The sequence below is a fragment of the Sparus aurata genome, chromosome 19 (assembly GCF_900880675.1).
Source record: "Sparus aurata chromosome 19, fSpaAur1.1, whole genome shotgun sequence".
Taxonomy (NCBI): domain Eukaryota; kingdom Metazoa; phylum Chordata; class Actinopteri; order Spariformes; family Sparidae; genus Sparus; species Sparus aurata.
In genome coordinates this window covers 9,156,009-9,182,940 of record NC_044205.1, presented here as the reverse complement: position 1 = coordinate 9,182,940, position 26,932 = coordinate 9,156,009, and the positions used below count along the sequence as shown (strand labels likewise).

Sequence of the window (26,932 nt, the reverse complement as noted above, 5' to 3'; positions counted from 1 at the left end):
TCTACGCAAACAACACTTGACTTGTGATTCAGCCCTGTGACGCTGTACGTTGGCACAGTGATGCAGTGTTATAGAAATACCCAAAAGACATATTTGAGTTAAAGTAAAGCTATTGTGTTAAACAAATTTGGTGAGAGTGAAAGTCACCCTTAAAGAAAAATGGGGCAACCTTGCCTGAACCCTTTCATTAATCTGGAATCTTATTTGTGTTAAAATGTTGTATAACTGAGCTTTAATGTCTTTTTGAAATAATTGACAATGTCGATGAAGAAGGGTGATGGGATTGCCAGTCATCTATTAACAAGGGGTCCTAATCAAGTTTGGGAATAAGGGATATAATGCTTTACTTCATTGTAGTTACCATCTCCCCATGAGCAGTGTATTCTTTGTACATATTAAATAAAATCTTTTGAATAAGTTCCCAAAAGTGTATGTAAAATTCAACAGATAACCATCAATGCCTTTTTTTTAAAGATTTTTTCTGGCATAGACACCTTTATTAAGCAGTAGACAGATAGGAAACACAGGAGAGAGAGGGGGATGTGACATGCAGCAAAGGACCTCTGGCCGGAATCGAACCGGGGTCGGCTGTGTATATGGCATGCGCTCTAACCACTTGACCACCTGCGCTCGTCAATGCCTTTTTTCATTGAGAATATAGCCTCTTTAATTTCATTAGTTGTCAGGTCAGACTCGCGTGTACGTTTTAGGTAATCATCAATTGAGGGCATATTATACATGTTTCATTATGTTTGGATTCATATAATTTTCCATAAAATGCAGTAACAAAATTAGAAATAGATTTTTGGATTTTTAGAAGGAACACCATCTATATTAAGGGCAGTTAAAGAGTTCCTTTTAAAATTCCTCTAGTGCAAAAAAGTAATTTGAGTTTCTTTTACCCTCTTCCAGCCATTTGGCTCTGGATCTTATGAAGGCAAACAATCAAGATAAATTTGTTCCAGATGTGACTGGAGGTCCTTCATTTGGAGCTCTTCTTCTGAAGGTAGGCTCTCTTTAGTAAGTAAAAGTTCTAGTTTGTGTAATAATAATTTTTCTTGCGTATTGATTTTCTTTTTTTGATAGTAACATTTTTTCCTATAATTACTGTCTAAGCTATCTCTGAAGAATTGCTCTGCATTCTCTGAATTCAGCCCTAGCCCTTTAAAAGAGTCACTGAAGGCATTGTTGCCTGAAAGAGAATTAGTAAGTTTCCAATTCCCCTTGCATTCCTGATGTCTTCTGGGTTGCACCTAGTTTAAAAAAAAATGTATATGGTCTGATAGTGGAACAAAAAAGTGAATAACCTCATTCACAAATTGTAGGGCAGAGGAAGAAATTACGAATAGATCGTTTTTTGAATTTAGGCTTAATTTTCTTTTCCACCAGGTGAATTATTTTGTGTTTGGGCTGAAAAACCACCACACAACGGTCAAGGAGAGGATGGAGCAGTGCAGAGAGATGAGGTCATTACTTTGAGAAGCTTGGTTTAGTCTCGGAGGATATCTATCCATGATATTATCAGGACATTCATTAAAATTGTGGTACTTGTTGGTTAGTTTTTAGTTTAGAAGTTAGTTAATTAAATAAAACCGCAATAGCGATAGGAGAATTAAACCCATATATATTACAAAAAAATCAAAGTAGCACTGTCTTGTTTAACTATCATTATAATCCATCTACCATTGCCGCTCGTACCATGGCTAAAATGAGCTGTGTTACCCCATTGTGTTTTCCAGAATTCTCTATCAGCTTCATCATACTGTGTTCCCTAAAGTAAACTTAAAACGTCTTTTGCAAAACAAAAAGATTGCCTTCTTCTTGATAATATTCCTGATACCTCTGACATTTAAAGACATGACATAAAGACACTTAAACGTGAAAACCATGAGGAAAAATAACAAGACCAAAAAACATCAAATCCACCAAGAATGGTGGTAAACAACCATTTTAACTAGCAAAACACAGAAAAGATGCTTTCGTAGCCCTATTAATCATTGTGATAACAAGCAAGAACAGTATAGATAAAAAAGGATCAAGGGCTCTATAAGTGCACATGTTAATTAAGTGGGTTTCTACCCCTCCAATGGTTGAAATGTAGTTTACACTGCAATTAAAGTAGAGAAAAAAGGCTTACTGCAGTGGTACAACATAAGTAAAACCAGGGTTAGTTTCGTCATTAAGTGAGCTGAAAAAAGTGCAACAGGACCTGGGGAGAAAAGCCCATTAAAAAAATTAACAAATAAAGCTTGCATATGCACTGATGACTTAGCATAGCGTTTCTCAGCTGAGATATATCCAACAGTTCTTAGGATACCTCTCAACAGTCAACCTCCTTTCTTACTTTCCACACTATGAGTCAAAGCTTCTGTCTTGTGGCTTTCTCCTCTGGAGACAGTGCTCTGCTGATCCTTAGGTAGTGGTCAAGAAACCTTAAACCTTTAGCCTCCTTCCAGACAGTATCACAATGATGTCGCATATCAAACAGGATGATGTTCGATCATACCTGCCTTCAGAGTCAAATTTTCTGCTTGTAATTTATCCATTGAATTTTTCACCGTTTCTACGGTTTGTTTCTGTTGGTTAACCTCTTGAGTAAGCTGCCAGACGGCCAAGGATGGCTTCTCTATGTGGTAGACTGTGTTTTTTTTCTGTGGTTGAAATTTGCAGAAAGAGTGGTCATGTTTTTGAGATAACTGTGAATGGAACCCCAAGGACATCAACTTGGGTCTGGGTTAGTTTGAAACCAGTTAACATCTTCCATCAACTCTTGTTTGTAGTTTATGTCTGAAGGCTGGTTGTTACAGGTGCTTGAAAAGTGTCTGGTGTAGGGCCACTGTTAGCTTTCTCCATTGTCGAGGTAGTAGATAAACTTGTTTGATCTTTTTTCCTTCTTCCCATTCAAGTTCGTTCCTGTTCAGCTAATTCAAAAATACTCTCCTTCCAACAGCACTGCCATCTTGGGTACTTCCTACACCCAAAACCCCATTAACGTTACAGTGACATCATATTCAGGAAATTATGGGAGGAAGCAGGAGGTAGCCAGTTGAGCCATGCCGCGCTAGCGATGGTCCTGCTCTGTAGTCTGTAATGAGTGAAACGGTATTCTGAGGCAGCTACAGGAAACAGTCCAAAACACAAGTTTTCACAGGTCTGAGGAGAGGCATGTTGACATTTGATAGCCAACAGCTACTCGTGTTTAGATAACCTAGCATAACAACATCAGGGAGAATCTGGATTTATGCTCAGTTTAAGCTATGTCTTCAGAAAAGTGATATTACAGCAAAGTGTGCAGCTAAGTCCATCAAGCTCATAATCATGTGAGACAGACAGGGGTTCGGACTGAAAGTAGGCACCAGAGCCAATGAAACTTCTCCAGCAGTGATGCTGCTGAGCCCCACTTCGTCCAGACTTGGAGTCATGTGGAGGGCTTAAGGCTCGCTGCTGCATCTAAGCTTCCGCTACTGTTGATCTGTCGAAGAGCAACAAGACAGTCACACTGAGAAAGAGAGAAGTGAGAGGGAGATAGAGGGGGGTGGCAGTAAGGGGGAGTAAGGCAGGATTAGGAAGATGGATTTGGATGCTGGTGTAGGGTAGCCAAACGGTGAGAATTAAGGCAAGTAAGATTTAGCGAGGCCTGAAAGCAGTCTTCTACTCGAAGTTGGGCAGTAAAGCCTGGCTACTGCACCAGCTGAGGCCCCAAGTGGGAGGAAGACCCTCATCTAACCTCCAAACATCATGTGCCTCACAATTTTTATATGCGTTTTTTAAAGCTTTGTGACTGCAGTGCGTGGCATAAGTCCAAAATTTAATCCACAGGATTTGTATTTTGGACCTGATTACATCATTTTTAACATGTCTATCTTTTAATGCCTTTGTAACTTTTCTTTAGTGAAACATTACATTTATATATCATGCTTGAGTTTGAGTTTCCGGCAGAAATGGAAGCCTTGCATATCTGTTACGGAAAGGTCCGGACTAGCATGGAGCTGCAACAATAATTTAGGGGTAACCTTCCACTGGCACGCAGCCACCTGCTAGGCAGCAGAAGAGAAACAGCAGTGCAACAACAGTGCAAAATATTTCAGGGATTTTTTATATTTGTGGCAACAAAAGGAAAGGAAGAGACAGCAATTTTTCCCAGTTACAATTACTTTTATGGAAAACTCTCTAAATAACATAACTTTAATTGCAGAACGAACGTGTTGCATTACTTGTTACGACAAAAAAGTAATCAGAGTACTCCAACAGGTTACTTTGTAACAACACAATGTGAGAAGGTATAAAGTACATTCAAGGTAGCCCTCCTGGGTTGATTCTGTGACTCTGTTAAAGTCTCCCATGAGTGCATTCACTTCTCATTCACTTTGGCTCCATCTCTGACTGTAAAAAATGTAACCTCTTCCTACTGAGCACTTTTGATTTGGATATGGTGCACTGTGAGGATCATTCGGAAGTCTGTTGAGAGATTTGTTCATACAAACAAATTAACATTGAAAAACTGGCATGAAAACAAGCAGAACAAGAAGCAGGAACACCCACTGGAACATTTTGTTTTTTTAAATGTAGTTTGCAGACATTGCTGTCAACCTCTGGGTATTAGCGTCAGGGCGGCATGATGCGGAACACTGGCCCTTTCTTTGCCTTGGCATAATCAAACAGCAGAGAGGACATCTCAAACATGCAGGATTTGTCTCATTTCAATATTTAGCACATGCCCTGCTTCCTCAAATGTGGATGCCAGACACAAATGCTTTCCATAATTCAACCAAGTGTAGCTGAAAAATCATCCATGACCGTGTTTCTTATTTGTGAATCACCATAATACCAGTTCAGAAACTGGATTGTTGGATACGATTCTCCCTGCTTTTCTAATCTGCAGTCTGAGATCATCCCTCGTTAATGAATTACTGAATGTCTAAACTGTGGCTCGAAAATGCATCACAAAGTTCACCAAATTAGAAAATATTTGAATACCAAAGGTTAGCAACTAGCTTGAGCTGTCAGACATATCACTCTTCTTATGGAAACTAGCTTGTCTTCCTAACAGAGCTTTAATTTGCACCTCACTTCTTTACTAAATAAAGAGAGTTTGCTAATACCTGGAGGCATGCAACAGAATAATTTACACTAGCGAGATGAAAAGGGTGTCTGGGAATTAATTACTGTATTAAAGGTGCAGATAACAACAGTCTCAATGCCTCTGAGAGAAGAAAACGGAGATAGAGAAGAAGAAAGAGACAAAGAGAGATTGGTGTGTCGAAAGTTATCTCTACCCTGCAGCATAATGGGAGTGTTAAACACAGCTAAACACTTCAAAACGCGATTCAGTACACAGAGAGGTGCTGAGCGGAACGACCTCTGCGTCTGAACGTGAGTACGGTTATAGATCACCTCCGCTTCCTCTCTCCGTCTTTCTTTCTTTAAGTTCCAACTTTGGCAGAGGTTGGAGAGTTAAAGGTGTTTTTTTTTCCTACATGTGAAGGTACACAGGAAGCCAACACACTTTCATCTCCAGCTGATTGCCGGGACGTTATTGCTTTGACTGAGGGTGACAGTAGCTGTCACGGCTGTCAAACAGCTCGGCCTGCAGCATATCAAACCGCAGGTTATGGTGTGACTGGTGACATGCTCAATCAGCCATTAAAGAGAAATCACTGTCAGCGGGACATGGCTGCTGACAATCAGTCATCATAGGGAGGATGCTCGTACACGCAATTGGACTCAAGGTGATTGGAAAGAAAGTTTGTGGTTCAAGGTTAGACCGACATATGAGTTTTCTCATGTGCAGGAAGGAGACTGGTCTTATATTGAGTATTGGATATGAGCCAATCTTATGGTTCTCTTCCAACATGACGAAGATTCCCTGGCGTGTGACAGCCCTCGTTGTTCTGCATGTCGGGAAGAGTTGTGGTGAGCAACAGGAATATGACACCCACAGATGGGTCACTATGTGCAGCAGTTGTCAGTCAATTCATCCAAAGTGTCAAAAGTGTTCCAATGGTGCATTACAATCAAATTGATACTAATAATTCAAAAATGATAACGCTGCTCGACGACACAAAGTCCTTGAGCCGTCCAGCCAACTTGTGTTTTTTTATATATTGTTTCTTTTCTTCTGTCACATCAGTGGCCAGTTAATCATTGAAGGGCAATGACATGAAGCAATATGATGAATTTGGTTAATATAGCTAAACAAAATCTGTAAAATATGCAGTGAAATTAAATTTTTTCTAAACTCATCCACAGACAACCAGCCAGGGTGTCCACATCAGAAAAATGGTTGACTGAGAAAGCAGCTTATTATGACCAATATTTCCAGTAACCTCTAGTGACCGTAGTAATTATTACAATGACCAAGGAGGAAGTCAGGCAAAGTAGTATGATGAACTTTGTTGTTCCTTAACCCAACCAAGTAGCTTTCATGTCTAAACTTTACCATACTATAAGTGTATGGAAAAAGGTCTAGTATCCCTCTATGTGGTATGCTCCAACGGACCTGTTGTTTTGTGACCGGTTACATAAGTTGTTCTTTTAAGTATGAGGGTGTGTTGCAACCTGCATATTATTTAGTACGCATGATTTTGATTTCACTGACAAATTTTGTTTTTAAAAAACACATGCGATAGTGGAGGTACTAAAAATGAAAGTACTCATACTCATGCTCAATTCAATTCATCAATGTAACAAAAAGCCTCAATTAATGGTAAAAGCCATACATTTTATAATATCACTCAAGTATTGAACATGTAATTTCCACCGCAAAGAGGCTCCCTATCAAAACAAAAACACAAGACATCTGCAGAGTGCTCAGTGAAGGAGCCGCTGCTCAGCTGGTGAGAGCCAGCTGGAGAGTCGTGGGTTTAGCCAGACCTGAGGAATAAACAGACACGTCGGATTCCTCTCTGATCCCGGGCCATTTACTCATGGGATGGGACCGCAGAGATTATTTTTTACATTTTGGGATTAAAAATATGATTCGTTTTTGCTTCTGTTCATCAGCCTGACTGCAGCAGCGATCTGCTGAGCAGAACTCTGTTGCCGATGTTTGTCATGTTATTGTAGTGTTGACTGCTTGCTGGAGCTGCATGGGAAATGCACTTTACTTCATGAACATAACGTTGTAGTGAGGAGAGGGGAAAAGAAGAGAAAGAATCGCAGTCTGTGGTGAGTGACTGAATAGTGGGAGATTACCTGAAGTTAAACACAGACGCTCTCCTTTTGTGCCATAGTTAGCTAACTTTAGCTCAAGGCTAATGTAGAAAAGTAATCTGGCTGTTTGCAGCAGAATACTTTAAATGTCCTCAGTCAGAAATCTGGCAATCAAACTTCCTTTGCTGTAGGACACATCATCTAACAACCAGCGTTGCCAATGAAGCAATGCACTATTTACAATGGACATTTTTTAAAGTCTATGCATCTTTTATTCCAAACACTCCTGTTCTTGATGAAACCCTTATGCTACAAACCGCTAATGTAGCCTCAAGCAGAGATGAAGAAGGGGCTGCAGTGTACATACATATCAAAAGTGTTTCTATAATTCTATTCATAACAGTCAAAGTATATGTTGTTTAAATAGGGTTTACAGTAGACAATTTGATTATTATTACTGACGTGTTAACATTCATTCTGTTTGGTAGTTTGATCTGTAACATTGCATCATAGATCATGAAATATTTCATTTTAAAATCTGCATGTAGTGAGGTAATATTTCCCTCTTAATTGTATGAAATTATACAACAACATATAACTGAAATACTAAAGTACAACTACCTCAGAACTTTACTCGAGTAACACTATTACGTGTTACCGTACATCATTATAACCCCTGATTTTGTTTAGTGTAATCTAACTGGCTGTTATTACATCTCAAAGCTCAAACTATAGCAGCCACTTGCATAGCAGACTGTTCAAACCTTAACATTAGTTCCTGTTAGTCCTTGGGACTCTGACCATTGTGAGCAGCATTCAATATGAAAGAACAGCATATTATATCAAAGATATTGAATAATAAGATTATAGAAGTAGCCTTTATTGAAGTGGCATTGATACAAAAACAGTGTCCCATCTTGATAGTTTTCCATTGCAGAGCTAGCTTCCCAAGCGTTTGGGAACAATAAACAAAACAATAAACTTTTCCATAACCACCCCATAAAAGTTTTACATTGAAGCAAAAGTGAACAATTTGGGGTCACACAATAATCCAAACCAGTGCAAACAAGACTGACGTAATAGACCGAAACGGCTCAGAGAGAAATACCCTCAAATGCCAAGAGCTGTAGTCAGGGATTGAGTCCAGGTCTGTCCACGGTGGAATATTACAGATTTGCTGTAACAATGCACAGAGGGCCGTGCCCCCCATAAAACATCACTTGAAACTTTCCGAATCACGCATGACTTTCCAACGGGTCAAGTATAAACAGGCTGAGAGAGGCCTTTGAAACTGCACGTATGGTGTTTCATTTAAGGCCGGCCATCACGGAAACTTCTCCAACATGAAAGGAACTTTGGCAGATGGAGTATCGCGTACCGTTGCCATGCCACTGTTCAGTAAAACACACAGAGGACAAGCAATGAAGAGAACAAACACAGTGTCCGGTCACCATGAAAGAGAAAAGAAAGGAGGTGAACCCTGAGGGGTAAAATACAACTTGTCTGTCACATATACTGCAAGGCTCATAAAAAGCTCATTCCAGGGGTTAACAGCTGGCTGGTGCAGGAGGATGAGGTAAGATGAGGATGAAGTGCAGGTGGAACAGAAGGGAAAAGCGACTAACCTTAATCCCCCCCAACTTTCTCCTGAAGGAAGCACTTTTTTTTAAGTCCAGACTCATCCTTCCCTGGGGAGGGACTGTTATCGGCTGATTCTTTCTCCCTCTTCCTTCTTGCTCCCCCTGTTTTCCTTTTCCCCTTCCCTCTGCGATGCATCTGCCAGGTGTGATAAGGCAGACAAATGTTACCTTTACAAGGCTATTAAAACCATTTCCCCCCGCAGTTCTGAAATGATTATCGCCTTAGGCCCACGGTTACAGGTTAGCTGATAGCTCACCTCCATCTGCCCATATCTGGGTGACTCTTTGAGGCTTAGGGCTGGCTGGGTGGTTGAAGATTATATGCCTTGCTTAAACTGCTTGAATACCAGGGGGAAACGGCAAAGGTAGGAGGGAAGAGGAGGAAAAAAGGGGTGGAAGAAATGAAAAGAGCAGGAGTCCTGACATCCACAATGCTGTGGCGGATGATAAGGGATATGGTGACAGCTCTTCCTCCCTCTGTCTGGGGCTTGGGCTGACTTTATGTGGGACACATTGTCAGGTAAAGGGCAATGGCAGTCAGGTTTTAAAGAAGGCATGCGGTTTTTATTCTCAGCTTATCTTGAATATTCTGCATTGTTTGAGGATATATCTTTAATTTGACAGTAAATTGGATTGAGGTGAGATATGTGTCCTAATTCCAAACGCCTTGAGTGGCGATTGTTAAGTGGAGGGAGAGATTTTGTCTTACATAATAGAACAAAATTCTCAAAAGTCTGAAGCCATCTCATTTACAAACACTTAACTGCTTACGGTAGACATTTGTTAGCCGCTGAGACAGCTACAGTATCTATCCTCCAGTGTGGATGCTTCCTGCCAGCCAGCACTGTCTCCCAAATCCTCTCAAGCATCACGTCTGCTCCATAGAGATATCTCCGCCAACGCCAGCTGCTGCTGGCTTCCTCCCATTACCTGCTCCTTACTTATCTGTCTGTTGCTGACTGATGGCCGTCTTTATTTCTGCCCATTTCCTGCTGCCCATTAGAATGTGTCACTTATTGGCGGCAGATCTGGGTCACATTTGATCTTCCTTTCTATCTTTTTTTTGGTCTTTTTTTTTAAATATAGGTGTACAGCGCTACAAAGACAGTGCCAGTTCAGATGTAAAAGGGAAAAGCTTTTCTTCTGAGCAATCGAGAGGAAGTACTAAGTGACTGCTGGTGAGACGTGTTCATTAACTCTGTAAAAGTGGAACCAGCCCTCTTTCAGCCACTCTGACACCTCCCTAACAGAATAATCTGACAGCTGAGCCACTTAATTGAGATGGCAACAAATATATATTAACATTAATTTAATTGCACTCTGAGAATTTCCGCTCTAATTGACCTTGGCCCCCTTTACAGCATAATTACTAGGACCGTCACTTTTGCTCACCGCAGCCCAGACACATCCTGTAAGGTCACTGACCCTACAATCTGCATAAAGAATTAAACAGGTGATAAAGCAGGGCTTACAACAACCTAATGGCGAATTATCAGCGGGTAGAACCTGCAAATTCAGTTTTAATGCGAACCCTGATAACAAGTCATGCGGGACCCAGTAAGTATGTGGTTAATAAGACCAACTGGGAGGCGTAACGGTTACTGAAATAAAATCCAGCTGTCTTTTGTCTTGTTGCATGTGTGCACACAAATTGCGCCAAATAGAAACTACCGAGAGCTGAAGCAGAAATGAGTTACAGGTAAATGGTTTTTATAGCCCATGCCAAATGCCAAAATCACTTGTTACTTTGGCATTTCTGACAGGATTAATCATCTCCATGGGGGCAGCTTGTTTGCCCTTACGGAGGCATTTAAGACATCTAAATAAAGGCATGAATTATAATCAAGACTCCAACTGTAAAATGTCCACTGCCATTCAGCTAAGAATGAATAATGACAAAAGGCCCTTTCTTCGCTCCGTGAATAGAGTGATTTGTCGCTAGAGATGTCCACTGCTGTTTCCCCAAACCTTGCAGCAGGCGCTAACTTGTTATTCTACACAATAACATAACAAAGCACCTTTTGACTGAAGTAGCTCCTTTAACCAGAGCTTCTAGCCAGTGGTTCACCAGAGGTGATTGGAACTGCTCAGCCATGCAGTCGAGAGCCTGCCGAGAGCTTTTCACCCCGGCGTTTAATGAGCTACGTTCAGGTCCACAACACATCCATCCCAGTCCATTATTGGCTCCAAAAAGCTTTCAAAATGTTGTTTGAGCACTCAGTCTACTTAACCAATAGCCTATTCACAAGAGTGCCAACGGTCCTTCGCACAAAGAGGCCATTTGAATTGTTAATTCAGATTAAAAAATTGAAAAGCAGAACATATCTTACCCACTTACAGACTTGATTGATTGCTGATTTTTTAAAATTCTGATATCAGTGTTCTCATACACCCAAAGGCGTATATGTCATTCTGTCATTGGTCTGCCTGACCAACTTTGTAAACCTAAATGACCAGGGCAATAATATGGCCGTAAATCCAGCCCCCATCGTAATTCTCCACCCTCCTTTAGGTCGGACACGTTTTTTATTGAGAGAACAAAAACTGAATCAGTAGCAAGCTCTCAGCATTCATTGTAGGCCTCGTAGGTGTTTTTAAAGCATCCGTTTTCCTGCATCGGAGCCCCCAGGGGGGTTGTTTTCTCTGCCATGGTGTTATGAGGAAATTTCTGGTAATGAAAAAAACAACAGTGCGAACCTAGCCTGCAGTCCTGCGACGGCTCCCCAGGGAGACGAGAACATCTTATGAGTGAGGCCTTTCAATAATGGAGTTCACTATTAATCATCTCCCTCACATGTTTCCTTTCTATTTCATTGAGTAGCCATTCTTCTAAGGCAGAAAAAAAAAAGAACTCTTTGCCGCTACCATTCAAGTAATTCTCTTCCTTCCTGCCTCATAATAAGAGATTATTGGCAAATGTATCTCTGGGCTGACCGTGAATGCCTTGAATACATGGAGTCCATCAACAATTAAACTCCAGCATGGCACAGAATGGCTCCGCGGCCAAGCGCTGATGCTCGCCTCGATACAATTATTTCATTTTGAGGAACAGATGCAATTAGATTAGAAAGGCCGTTTTCATGAACATGGGAGAAATCAATGGTCTGACTAAATGTTGGCTCAGAATCAGTCATCGTATTTTCCGGCGTACAATTATACACACCTTCAGAGACGTGACATTAAACCTTACAAGCAAACCAAGACAGCTAATGGTAAATGTTAAATGAGGCTTAACAGGTATAAAAGGGAGCACAAGGCTGAAACAAACAATAACACTCTTGACTTTAATTGGTGTCAAGATGTTTAAGCTCAATGTGGTCATGTTTTATATCAGTAAATGCTACATTCATTGCTTGATGTATTTTTCTGTACATCTAGTCTGATCACATTTAAACTCACATTTTACATGTGACTAAAATGTCATGGCATCTCTTTCTCTAGATTATTGCGAGACAGAAGTGCCCAACAGCCCAGTGCCCCTGAGAATGACATCCTTCTGTCAACCATGTCCTTGTATCAGCAATTCAATTCCATGCTTCAATGCTGATTTATGTTCAGATTTAACATTCAGTGCATAATATTTGCATAGCTTCAAACCTTCTATAGTGACCCTGAACATATGTTATAGAAATTGGGATGTTATTAAATGTCGGCGTTGGAAAAAAGAAACAACCATGAATGGGTTTTGCAGAATAGCCCAATGTCAGGGTTCTTGCCTGGTAATAGTACTGGCTCCGACACACAAAACCAATGCATGTCAATAGTCTGACTCTCAGACTGTGGACGGTGGATATAAAGCCGGCCATTAACATTCTCTCCGCACTCCATCTGCATGTTATTTTTCAAAACAGTAAAACGACAACATATGAGCTAGCAAGCTACACGCTAAAGATGCCTGACCCTTACCTGGTCTATATGGTATTGCAAACAAATTAGCAACTTTTTCTTTTGAGGGGATTTAGCCATTTTAATGCCAGGACTTGTAGCCACATGTGCACTATTTAGCAGGGGCGCCATCACACCATCTTTGATTGTGATTGGATTTAAACCAGCCATTCCCAAACTTAAGACGTATCTTCTGGGTCCCAGCCAAACTTTAATTTGCGGCTCTGATCAACACACTAAGATGTCCCTAAACAAATGCACTAATGTATCTAATGTAACCAATGGGATATTCAATGTAACCCCTGAAAAATAAAAGTCAAATAAATAAAGAATAATGTGTAATTTCAACTTTTTTAAATGTAGATATTTAACCATAAGTCATTTGCGGTACAAAATTGAACATTTAAAACCTTATACTTATTTATTCTTGCCTTCGCCTGCAGATTCACACCCCACACTTTCCCTGGTTCAAAGAAATACAAAAAAGCCAGAGTGTTTTTTTCACCTGTGACAGAGCGACAATGTATGTGGCTGGACCGTGCTCCAGATGTGTCATCGACTGTGAAAGTCTTTTTACGAGCATTTCCAGTTTGTACTAACAAATTTAAGCTATCAAGCAACACATATTCAATAAGATATCTTTATTAGGCCTGTTGAGTTATTTAGAAAAGATCAATACGGCAACACTTGAGTAGCAGCTTATTTATTATCATCCAACCATACTTTCCGAACTGGGTCTAAATTGATTTGATTTTGACTGGAAATTAATCATAATGGGTACACAAGAGACATTCCATTCCTGATCATTTGCAGCCATGTTTGACATGGACTCTGGTTGATATTTGCACACCTCACGCGTGTTTGGAATTGGTTTTTAGCTTTCTTGCTTCAGATTGTCTTGAGATAGCTTGCTAAACCTTAATATGTGGCTTGCAGTGATAAATTACAAACTAGTTCTGGCTTAAAACTATGTAATATCATCTTTTACAAGTGATAGTTTAGTATGTTCTCTCTTCATCAAACTAAGCAAAGCCACAAAGTCATCAAATGTGCCGTTGGGTTTGCAGGAAATGAAAAGACAACTTAAGTAGAACGCTTCATTCAATACCATAACTGTTACTTGATTGCAGTGTCCACGGGACTGAGAGCTGTATGGAATGTAACCACGTTGCAGGTTGCGTGAGCGTGTGCCAACAAGCCTTGGTCATCATGACTTATTCAAATTGTTTACTGACTGTTCCCCTGAGAGGCCAAGCAGGGGCACCGCTGGAGGAGGAGGAGGGGGTGGCTGGATGAATCAGCGGCCCAGAGCGCATCAGGGGCCCGGGAACATGCCAGGGATTTTACATATTTATAGAGTCAGAGGTGTTGCTGAGCTGTTTGAGGTGTCCCAGAGGTCAAGCCACAGTAACAGATCATGGCAGCTAGTGTTACCTCATGTATGCTTTGTTTCCCTTTACAAGCGTCGAGAAGCAGAAACGCGCAGACAGCTCACGTCTTTGTAACATTTTCACCCATAATTGAATGTTTAAGAGTGCATAAGGATAGCCCTGCATATTCTTCTAGGAGGTCTGTTTTGGAAAATGAAGCAAGCAGAGCAAGCAAGCAATTTTCTTTAAAGCACAGATTTATAATAATTTGTTTGGAGGGTTGTTTGAAAACCAAACCTAATAAAAAAGTGTATCTGCACGAGCCAAACGCATATTCACGCTGCCAAAAAATCGGAATGTTGTGCTATCACATTTAAGAGGTTAGCAACACAAATACAGCAGTCTCACATATGTTCTTTATATGTACAGTGCGTGCCAACAGTTAATCGCACTATTTCCTGTAATTCCCATCCCCTGGTGAGCAGATGACTGATGCCCAAACAGCAGACTTTCCCCGAGAATGAAAAAAGAAGAAAAAGCAGCGCACAATATCCAAGACTCCGCTGATGAAGAGCACATTTTCAGAAAGATTGATCTCGGGAAGAGGAGCCGACATCAAACGCCCCTTTCAATATTTTGGGAAGTAGGAGTTATATGTTCAAGGATTTCAAAGTCCTATATGTCCTCTGAATATATTTATCTGATCAGTGTCCAAAAAACTGGCTTTCATCAGGAGTGATTGAGGTAATTTTGCGCGAGCCGCCTGTTTGGTATTGCCGGTCTCTTCCGTAGGGTTCAATAGCTTCTTTCAGGCGGGCAGTCTGAGGCTGAGCCCTCCTTCCGTGTGCAGCAGGCTTCGAAACAAAAAATAAGAAAACCCGCGTCTCAAGTCTCTCTTTAATTAGATTACTCAGTTTGCAAAATGACATGATGTAGTGTGTTGATGCCTCATCAAAAACTGTATTTCAGTACCAGTAAGCAACTTTAGTTTTTATCAGCTGATGTCAGTCCGCACTGGTATATGATGTGGCAATTTATGACGTGTTTAAAAGTGCTTTTATGTTGTCGTTTTATTGTGTGTGTTTATCGTAAACCAGGCCCGCGAGGCACATTTTCTTTACGGGAAAATAAAAAAATCTGAATGAAAACGAATTGCTTTGTGTCAATGTCCAGCCGACGTCAGGAGCTAAGTGTTTGCTACTTAGTTTGTGAGGAGGCAACTTGAACAGACTTCCTCAGCAAAGGTTTGTTCAGATCATATTTCCTAATTATCCTGACATATTCCAGACTACACGGTGCTAATCAGCAGTAGAGAGCGGTCGGGGCATGAGAGGGGAAGGAGAAAAAAAAAAAACACGGTGGATAACGCTCACCTTCTTAACCAAAGGTTTATTCTGAGCCGTTGTTGCCTTGGTGAGCCAGCCCCCGCTGCGAGCAGGAGCGTGCTACATTATCAGTTCACCAGGCTTTGAGAAGCTGCAGCATCACACAGAGCTCAATGGGCTCCCCTCTTGGCGTACAGATGGCTGTGGCGAGAGCCCTGGTGGAAATAACACTAAATAAAAATTCTCTGAAAATTCTCTCTCAGGACGCGACAAAAGAAAGTGGGGCTACCTTGCCACCTGCAACGTCTGGCACCTCTCTCTCTTCTCTGCCAATTAAAAGGCTGAAAAAAATAGCCGTGCCTCCAGGCCTAGTTTTGCATAATAACAATTTGCATAAAATGGGACCATCTGTTTGGAAACCATAATTTTTTTTTTTTTTTTTTTCACTGTGACTTTAATGTGTTAATGCTGTGAGCTCTGATTTGCTATGCCATTGATTTCCTTGTGGGCAAGGCTACTGAAGAAAAAAAAAAATTAAAGAGGTCTAGATCCCTATTAAATACAACACAGCCAAAGCCACAGCTCAGTTTGGAACAGCATGACAGTTTGGCATATAATCCTAATAAGACATCGACCTGATTACTTATATGCAAATTATATGTGTCAATATTGGCTCAGAGAAAATGACATGCAAGTCAAGATAATAGTTTCTTTAGCTGGCTGCTGTATATCAACCTACAACATTGCAAAGGGACAGTTGTGGTTTATGGAACTTTGGCCCATTTTCATAGTTTTGCCCACTGTTGCTATTGGCTTTGATGAGATTGCGCTGACCAAAGAAATGGCTGCGATCAGTCACAATATCTGTAATCCGTGCACACATGACTAGTGCAGTAAATTAAAGCTGAAACAGGAAGTCTGTAAGCAATGAAGTAGTGAAGTAGAGCTAAGTAACACATGCAGGTTGAGCCAGTGCTCGCTCCTTTTTCCAAGCAGGAAAGAAATGAACTGCTCACAAACTTTTCTCAGAAAGTTTGAAACGGGACATGGGCAATGCAGTAACAGGATGCTGATTCATATTTAATCAACAATACCTGCTGATATTACCTGAGTTTGGAGAGCCTGGTGCTGACTATATTGATTGCCCGTCACATCAAATGGTAAATAAACGGTTGTGATTGGTTGTCATAGACCAGGATACAGGGAAATCTGCCGGAAGGGGAGGGTTGCTAGAGCAAAAAAATTATAATTTCTGGTTCCCTGGCTAGTTTGTTGCATTGTCTAATTTAATTATAGCTACAACGCAACACACACAGATCTCAAGTTCTGCAAGTTAAAGTGCAATGCTATTTTTACTGATAGGACTTGTGTAAAAGTGGAACAGTCCTCGCTGTGATGTGAGGATTAAATTCATATAATTGCAGTTTCCAAAGGGTGACTCGGCTTTGGCACTGGCCTCGTTTTGTTTGTGTTGAGTCTCATTTGTTACTACAGGTGTGGAGCTCATCCATACACCCACAGCGATTCACACAGTCTGCCTTATTCAGGGTTTCTATCTTACCTCTTGGCGGCATGCCACTACATGAAGACGAGATGATGGATTTGCAACAAACGAGAAATTAAATGAGCGACAGAGCATGAGCACATTCAGAGAGGCTCGATGGGAGTTGATGACCAGTGTTGGGCAAGTTACTCCAAATCCGAATTTGTATAAAAACAACACACGACTTAATTTCGGGTTTAAAATGCTTTGCAACACGTGTTACTGAGATTTTTTACCGAGTAAAATATTACCTTTTTCTTTTTTTGGAATGCCTTACATCACTGCGTTACAGCAAAAAGTAATGCATTACAGTAATTGCATTTCTTTTGCAACGTGTTACTCCCAACACTGTTGATGACCACTCAGCGGAGGCTCACTGCCATGTGTGTCTCTGGAGCTACCAGACACTGTCTAAATGCGCCTTGTAGGGATCCTCAACAGATGGTGGACACGTGGGACAACTCTGCCTTACAACCCTCCCCGGTTTGCCGGATGCGCAAAAGCACAAATGATTTTTATGAGCAATGACCCAAGACGTCATCAGTTCATTGTTTTATGAAGGGAAGAGGGTTGTAACTCTCACTAAGATGTATTGCGTCTCCAGGCTTTTGATATTTATTGTTTGCATTTTCTTGCTCCAACTCATGGCGAACATGTCGTCGCCCCTGGCGACCCATTACTGTACATCCTGCAGCAAGTTGCTCAGTTGATTAGAGAGACTCACCTAATTAAAAAGAGATCCGGACCGCCTGTCTTGTGGTTACCAGAAGAAGGTGAGGGACCATCTTCTTCTCTGACAGCCTTCTTTTTTTTTTTCCTCATTGAACTGGCTTATTTTGAGATTTAACTTTGCTTTTTTCTTTTTTTCTTTTTTAAATCACAACAAAGGCTCAAGTTAAGCTCTTTACTCAAGGGGAGGCATGATTTGAAATAGCTGGCGGTTGTCATCACCACATTTCCAGATCTGCAATCAGTTTTTCTCTTATCTCCTAAAGCACCATATGGCCTTTATAGGATTATGGCACCATATATTTGAATACATTACAGTAAAGAGTCAGTCAGAAGGATGTGTTTAATCTCACCTCCCTTCACATTTATACCTTTTGCTTTCATGCATTAGGTTTATTCATATGATCCATATTTGTGTTATTATATGAATGATATTATTATTTTTGGACATCTCTCCGAAAGCACACAGCACCAAGTGATTGAAATTTAAATGTTCAGTGTCTATAATTAGGGAATTCAAATAGTAAACCCAACCCCATGCTTCTGTGGCTCCAGTGCGCCGGCACCGTCTCCATTACTGACACCATTTACCACCGTTCAAGGTGTCTCACTGTTTTAATTCAGCGGTGCAAAAGCAGCTGCACCACATTCCTCATGCTCCCCTGCAAAACAATTGTTAACATTCCACTAATTATAATACTAACAATTAGGCGCGGGCTGCAGAAAACAAGGATTCAGGCTGTACGGTGAGGCTTCATCAAAAATTCTGAATATGAGATTGACTTATCAGGTGGCCTGTTGGGTGCAATTCAATTATGTCTTTGTTTTGCTGCGGGGGAATGAAGGGAGTAGATGCAAATGCAACACACAGTGAAATAGCTGGAGACTGCTGGTACCGATAAAAGGTCAATAAAAGCAGCAGCGTGAAAGAGAAAAGTGATTAGCAGTAAAGCTAATAGATTGTGGAATATTGTACTGAGGGAGTCGTTTGAGTTGTTTTGTTTCAGCGGGCCTGGGAGTTTTTAAGGGTTTTTCTCGACTAGTTTCTTCTTGAAACAACTTCTATTCATTTCGAAAGGGGGGAATGGTGTTTCCCTGCTGTGTCTCCAGCATTTTTTGATGTTCCGCATCACATCTGCACTGCTCTTTCTTCCGATTTTTTTTTTTTTTTTTTTGCGAGGGCTCCTTCAAATCATTTTGTCTGTGAAACGCCAGTGCTGAATCTGTCTTATACGTCGCGTCTGTCTTCAATTACACAACAAATACCACATTTTCTCTCATCACCAAATGAGGCGAGATGAGGAGCAGAAGTTGGAAGAAAACAGACAGGAGCCTCCGTCTTATTTTTTTTTTCCGAGAACCCGCCGTCTTCCAAGAACCTCTGATGTTATCCGCGTCCACTCTCCGAATGCAGATCTCATTCAATCACCCTGTGATCGTCTCCTCTCCCCTTATCTGCCGAAGCTTTTTCTCTTAGAAAACCCACAGGAGCCGACTCTGCAGCGCTCGCAGTGATAAGTGGGAATAGAGAAATAGAAGGGGAGAGTTTACCTCCGCTGTATTGTGCCAGAGTGAGCGTATTCCAATTGATGTCTTGTCTGAGACTGGAAACGGTGGGCATATGGGACACCCTCCTCTGCAATGCAATATTCAAAGAGAATCTTACATAATTCATCTTTTTTTTTTTTTTTTCTTCTCAGTTTTTGGAGAGCCATCCTCAAAGTGTCACTGGCAGGCCCTTTTAATTTGACAAGCCTGTGAAGCTGGAGTGCAAAAAATCTTGACGGCTTGGCTCCGCAACTTTCTCGCGGGACGGGTTGATATTGGGATGATAATGAGGCACCCTTTTCAAAAGAATGGATGAATTAATAACCAGTCATCAGTCTGGGAGGAATAGTTCAAAGGCCGTCATAATCCAGTGGCTCATATAGCTCCGCTTCCAAATGAGAGGAACCATGATTTATTTAGGTCATGGACAGACTGTTGGTGAATAAATACTGATATTTTTTTGTGCTCTGGAAACAAACAGAAAACAACATTACCAAGAATAACTTCAGATGGGAGTTGACTTTCAGCAGCTCTGATTCACTGCCATTAAGTGACACCACATTTTCAGGAACGCAGTGGGAGTCTTCACATGCGTGTTGATTGTTCTCGTGTGCTCGGGCGGCGTTGTTTTGCAGCGTGCAGATGTTCTTTGTGCAGCTTTGCGTTTCTCTGATCTGACTGTCTACTATACCATGTTGCAAAAATATGTTTATATACTGTGCTACAAAATGCAGTTTGCTTTCCTCTTGAGCTGAGTATATCTTTAAGTTTCTTGTGCGACAGCTGAACAGGATCAGGTTGACAATATTTTATCATTTCATTCATTCTTTTTGAGTATTGTTCCTGCATCCTTTATGTTGTTGCCTTAGATAATAATAGGGAGCCCTATCACCCTATATGTTTCTTTAATGTCTTATGCCAACACTTTTTTAAAAAGCATTGTACTACATGTGTGCAGGTCAACTAGACCATTGTTTGTGGTTTGGCAAAGGTTGTGGTTATGGTGCTCATGCAGTTAACAATATGTTTTACATCAACAACCCAGGCATTGGATCAAATGACTATGTATATTGTGGTCGGAGTGCTTGCTGTGCTAACTCACAGACAGTCATCGCCCAGCACCCCTCAGCACTGTGGTGCACTTTTGCAACTTTAAGCTCTGTGTTTTATTTTTTTTGCGAAGCCCACCTCTACTGTTTTTGCTTCAGCGCACTCGACAAATTAATTTCCCCGCCAGAGCAGATGGCTTTCTGAAAGTAGGGCAATTTTTCGAATTAATGCATTTTATCGGCAATTGGAAACAAACCCTGGTTCAGATAATCAGAAGAATGCTGAATAATGGATTTGATAATCAGCCAGGAAGATAATTGGCTGACCCGTAGCACATGGTATCCAGTATATGCATATGTGTACTGTTAATCAAACTCTAATTTACATGTCCTTTCCAGATATTCCAGATACTTTCCAATAATTTCCAGAAAACTACTTTTTGATACATAAGTGCAAATAGACTTTGACTCAAGTGCTATTTGAATGGATGACTTTCACCAGAGTCAGAGTCATGTATGACTTTTGAGGGGGTGCTGATTAGCTCAGTTGGTAGAGCGGGCATCCCATATACAGAGGCTTTGTCCTCGCTGCAGCTTCCCTGGATTGGAGTCCCAGCCTGGGACCCTTTGCTGCGTGTGGGTACTTTTTACAATGCTGGTTTGGAAACACATTCAGTACAACAACTTTATTTGGTGATCAGATATAAATGCTGTCTTTACAACCTGCCCAAAAAGCCACCCATGCAGATTGAGGAAATGGTAAGGGTAAACAACTAAAACACTTCAGGTTAGGGAAAGACCATGAATATATATTAAAAAATACTTTCTCCCCCATCTACATCCATTCATAGTTCCACTAGGCACACTAAGGCATTAACACTGTATGTTGTCAATGAACTTAATTTGAACAAATGCTTCTCTGCTTGGTCTCTGCCAAGTGGATTTCATTACTATCATCTCTTCGCTAACTGTATGCCAGTGAGCCTCATTCTAGTATCTTCCTTTTTATTCAGTCGAGGCACTCTGCTTGTAAGAATCAGTTGGCCACAGTACTGATAGCAACGGTTTTGCAGATTTGCAGATTTTTTTTTTTTTTCTTGCGATGATCTAAGAGTGATATTTTTCCACCGAGCATGGATGTAGCAGTTATCATTTTCAGTCCCATCATCCACACTCTTCCTCCTCTCTGACTTCCAGTTTTTTTTCGCAGCCGTAGTTTCTAGGTCACATTGCGCTGAATCACTCGCAAACTGGAGCAAACATATTTTCAACTCGCATCAACTTTTCAATCTTGCATCTCCTTGATAGGGGCTTGGCGCACTGGAAAATACATTACATGTTTGTTAGCCGACACCCAGCTGGATCCAGCCGCTCCCGAGCGGTCCGAAATTAATTTGTTGTGGCCAAATAGTGTGCAGGGGGAAAAATGTGAGCTGTTGTCTGGATGCTGTGGTCCCCACATGAGCCACCTCTATTTGTCTCAGCACCCCCAGACAGCTGCAGCTCTCACAGCTGGGAGAGAGAGGCCATTAGCAGGCAATTTCACCCCTCCTCTCCCTCATGTCTTTCCTCCATTAGACAACTTCCCTTCACGCTTTCCTGGTGGACGGTTTTTTTAACTTCTAAATCCACCTTTTGCATACCAACACGTGGCGACTAAAGTTGTTTGCTACCCAGGTATTCCGGGCTCTGAGCTGTTTTGTGTTTCTGATCAAGTGGTGCAGTGGAGAGAAAAATAAAGGGTTATTAAACACACTGGGTGTCGAAAGGGGTTCTATAAGTAATCCACCCACATGGAATGACTTGACAACTGTGTGAAGACATAGTGCGGGACTGTTTTTGAAGCTCAGGGAAGAATGGCATCTCGCTTATTAGACCACTTTAACAATTTGCACGCAGGCAGCAAACAATGAGCCCAAAATAAACAGCCCAATGGGGAAGAGCGATGGCATTATGCACACTAAGCCGTCATTCAATCCATCATAATTGAATATCTGCGCTATCAAGCGCATTCATCCCACATTCTCATTGTTGACTTATTGTTAAACTCAGTGAATGAATGTTGTTGATACTGCTGAATTTTAATTCAGAGCCACGCGCATGCATAGCTGGAGGGACAAAATAAAAAAAAGGATGTGGGTTTTGCGAGTCGTGAGATCTGGCTTGAAGCTCAGCGGTAATCATTGGGCCCTCTCCTGGTTAATCATTTCCCTGGGTGTGAAGCAAGATACTTGGCCAAGTAGCCAATATGAATGGCTACTGGGAAGATAAGCTGGAAATGCAGTTCCTCTGTTACTGTGTACAATAATCCCGGCGCTGCATCTATCACGGCTGCTATTGAAATGAACAGATGGACTCCCACACATGCAGCACAGAGGGGATAGATAACGCATTTTCCTGCGTGCTGTGACAGTTATTTATTGACTGTTGGGTACACAGGACGTAGCCTGTGAAAACATGTGTGCGTGATGCTCAAAGAATTTGTCTTTTAAAGATGTTCCATTTGGTATTTAGTGTACTAAGTACCGGGCATTATGTAACAGGTGTGATTCAATTGTGCGCTGGTCATTGCATTTGGATTTTTGATACCATAGTGGCAAAGTAGTTCTGACATTTTTCTGGGTTAAGATGGTGGTGGTATAGAAGGAGTTGTTGCATCCTATTCAGACTGCATATCTATAACCATGTCGCCTGCAAACCAAACTGTACATGTGAACTAGTAACTTAGTTTGCGTGATGTGTTTTGAAGGAGTCACAATTGTTGTGGGTAACAAAAACTAGCAACATTGTCTGATACTGTACACAGGTCACACAGGCCAAGGTTAAGGCTAACGGTTAGCTGAACAAAGTAACATTAAAAACCATTGAATGTGTTGCCGTAGTCACGGGTGTGTACTGCAGGGAAGACTAATGAAGTACATTTAAATGGAATTGCTACTGCAAATAAAGCAGGACACTTGACAGAAGGGCTTAATCTGCGACAGTCCTGTCAATTATACCTACCATTTAGATTTATTGTTGTCAAAATCATATTTTCACTATTGAGTAGCCACTTTAGCACTACACTGATGAACATGATCAGGCCATACCATGCTATAATTATAATAATCTGCTGTTTAATCTTGTTGTATCAAAAAGTGGATTATTACAGTGAAATTACCATATGTATTACATTTACGAAGCAACCCAGTGACCAGAGTGAAATGTTGGCATTGTACGTTTCTGCACAGATACGTTTTTTGTACATTTCATATCTATCGCTTCTACAGTAAGTTTCATATCATGTTCATGTTACATATTTATGAGCCAACATTAATGGGTGAAAAAAGAGACGGTGGAGGTGTGTCAGCCGGGTGCCAAAAGTGAGACACCACTGTTGGAGATGGTGTTTCTTTGTGAGTAGCTTTGTCAGTGGCAACAGAACCAAGTTAGCTAAGCCAGTGTTTCTTTTCCAAAGTTATTTCACTGTTAACAAACATTGAAATGCTTTATAATCCATTTATCAAGCACCTGTTTGATGATAGATACTGTGTACTCTAAAGAAACATTATTTGGCCATCATAAAGCTGCAACATTAAGAAATGTGGAGTTTCTACTTATTCGTGCCAACATTTATTCTGGTGTTTTAGGTGGCAATAGAGTTTAGATTGCTATCAGCAGGAGGTTTGCAGGGGAGATGGACTTTTAAGATGTGTATTCGTGAAAAAACAAAAAGGTTGTCCGAGTCTCTGCTCAGCTTGTTTAACGCTGTCCACGCAATAAACAATCGGAGAAACACAAATCCGATTCATTTATCTCTTTGTACAGATGTTCTGGATCGTAACTCATAGCACTGACGGAAGGGCAACAGCCACTTGGCTCTTGGCATTCCTTCATACAGTATTTTGTATGTGATAGATATAGACTATCTTGCTATGAATTCACCTGAAAAAAGAGTAACGTGTCTTTGGCCTTTGACAGTTTTTGAGATTTTAAACATAATAGGTGACACCTTCTTGTTGCCACTTCAGTACCCCTACTCCTGCTACTTCAGCACCAGCTTCAATGAATACGGGTTTTTTCTCTGACTGTTACAGCGCATACTGCTCTGATGAAAGATCTTGCTGAATATACTCTCCCTCAAAAAAGGCAATTTAAATGGATAGGTTCTCTATGTGTGCAACCTATAACCAGTGCGATTCTGTGAGGCTGCCCTTCTATATACCTCTTTGTATAGATCCCCTGGCACAATACATGTCATCACATGTACCAGCCTCCATTATGGAAATACTGCTCTTGTTATCTGAGAATTGTGTGTTCTTTCATCTGTTCTTGGGAAAGAAAATGGTGTGCAGCATGCTGTGTGAATTGCAGTATGAGCAGACTAGATCTATTTAAAAGATGGTTGAATTACAAAGAAATAGATTTATGTTTCAACAGGAGGTGGCTGACGGAAGAAAGACAAAAATTGCATTCCTCGTTCTTCTCTAATCTACAATATTAAACAATGTAAAAGATAATGTATGTCGATGTATGTATGGAAAAAAAAACGGTAATGCATATGAAATTATTACCTGGAGGCATTAGATGATCATTCATAATTTGGCAATCATCGGAGTTGACTTCGCAACTTTGCAGATTGTTCTGTAGAAACAAAAGATGATATTATCGCCCTCTGCTCATTAACACCATAGGCCATACTACTGCAGGTGCTTCAGTTGAGAAATTTTAAAGTAATAAGGTTTCTGGATTACTGTTGTGTGGTAATAATGTGATTTTGATATGGTTTGCCTAAGTCTTTAGATGTAATACAATCATCTTTTTTTAATGTCTTCTGAGGGTGTGACAAAACCACGGGCTACAAGTAATTATCAATGGAAGCTAGCAATATAAAGATACAAGCTGACACCTTACACTTGACGCATGACGTAATGTACAGATACAAGTTGGACCGGCCTGAATTCGGCCACAATGTTGCTGGCCATTCTTGGCCGTCTCGTAACTCTGCCACACGTAGATTTGAACATCAGCGATCGAAAGCTACTGTCGCCGTCTTTGTTGTGCAGTTACCATGGTTTCATGTGTTATTCTCATGTAGGCCTATGCCGAATACCAAAAAATGTATTAAAATGAGTATACACCATGAAGTTACTCCACATACTACACACACCACACTAGAGATTTATTTACAATTTATGTATGCCATTTCAGCACTGACTTTACTTTTGAGATCAATCAGTTGGGTAGACTTTAAATATGGGCAGTTCCACAAAACAATTAGGGTAAATCGAAAATGGCCTCCACAATTTTCAGAGTTCAGGGGCTCCACAATGCCGATGGGGGTAGATAGCTCGTCGGCCTGCCTCGCTATTCTTGTCATTGTTAAAATGAAAAAGTTTTATTCTTTAAATCAAACGTAATTCAGTTCATTTGCAGCAGTGTAAGACACACCACATTTCCTGTCTTGACAGGATATTTTTCAGGAAAAGAACGGCCACCCAAACGCATCAAAGTTTTTATGGGAGTTTCATGCTTTGGTTCAGTGAGTTACTTACTGACTGACCAGAGTGGTAACTGGTTTGCAGGTAACTGGATAGCCTATCGTCTGGTGAGATGATGAGACTGACATCTCCCCTATTTTTTTTCACCTTTATTTATACAGGAGAGATCGCCCTCTATTTCCCCAGGAAAAGCAGGAAGCTTTCAGGTATAACCCCAGACTCATTTGCCACTGACCAGCCCGCACTGGAAATGAGGGACGCTTGGAACAAGTGCTGCCTTTGCCCACCCGGATTTATTCTACCAGTCCAGGGATTTGAACAAGAGACCCTCCATTCACAACTTGTTTCTCCAACCCTCAGTCTACCACTGCCCTACCAATAGTTGAATCCACTTGTTGACTAAATTTAATTCACAGCTTGGGTTTATTTTAAGATAGCAGTAGAACTGTTGCACAATATTGTGGTAGTAATACATCCATAGCACTTTTTTTTATAAATCTTAAAGGGTCAGGCTGTTTTCATACTTTATGCCAGCTGTGTTGTGGCCACATCTCTTCTAATGTTGAGTGTAATTGTAGACCAATTCATCCATACATCTCTTAATTTTGTCCTGCCAAGATCTGCTAACGTTATTGGCAGAAACAACCGGATACTGATATGCAACGTGCCTAGTGGAACAGCTCAGGCAGCCAGAGTAAATCAGCGTTTAACAAGACTGCACTAGAAAAGAATTAGAGAATTTATTCATTTATCCATCTTTGACATTACTGTTCAGGCTCGGTTTGCTTTTTAAAAACACATTTTGCATTGTTCCTGTCTGCGAGTTACATTTCATTTCATTTTGTCGCATTTTTGCAAAGAAAAATTGCCATTAAAAATATTTTCTTCATACTTTTCAATGATAAAACACTGATTTATGATCTGGGAACTGTTCCGATATCTTTAACACTCCCCAGTTTTGTTTGCTGATCGGCAAAAACAGAGACAGATTTTGTTCAACCTACAACTGTGCCTTGCGGGTGCTGCAGCTGCATAAAAATTACAGTTGAGTCTCCCAAACTGCGTGACTGTGCAGTGTCTTGAGCTGAAGAAAAAACACTGTTGAAGATGAAAGTTAGAGGAAACACACAAATGCTTGTGGCCCACTATCAGCCCTTAGATTATAGCTACTAGTGTAGCTACTATTTTGCCAGAGCCTATTAGTGTAATTA

General features: G+C 40.9%; 1 long non-coding RNA gene across 1 annotated transcript in view; it reads left to right on the top strand.

Annotated features, from left to right (window-relative positions):
* The window catches only part of LOC115570398 (uncharacterized), a 33,735-nt gene extending 7,175 nt beyond the window's left edge, over positions 1-26,560 (top strand). The window contains exons 3-4 of the long non-coding RNA XR_003981763.1: positions 913-1,006; positions 25,883-26,560. This is a non-coding gene — a long non-coding RNA (uncharacterized LOC115570398). The remainder of the gene's footprint in view (positions 1-912; positions 1,007-25,882) is intronic.
* Positions 26,561-26,932: the final 372 nt, after the last annotated feature.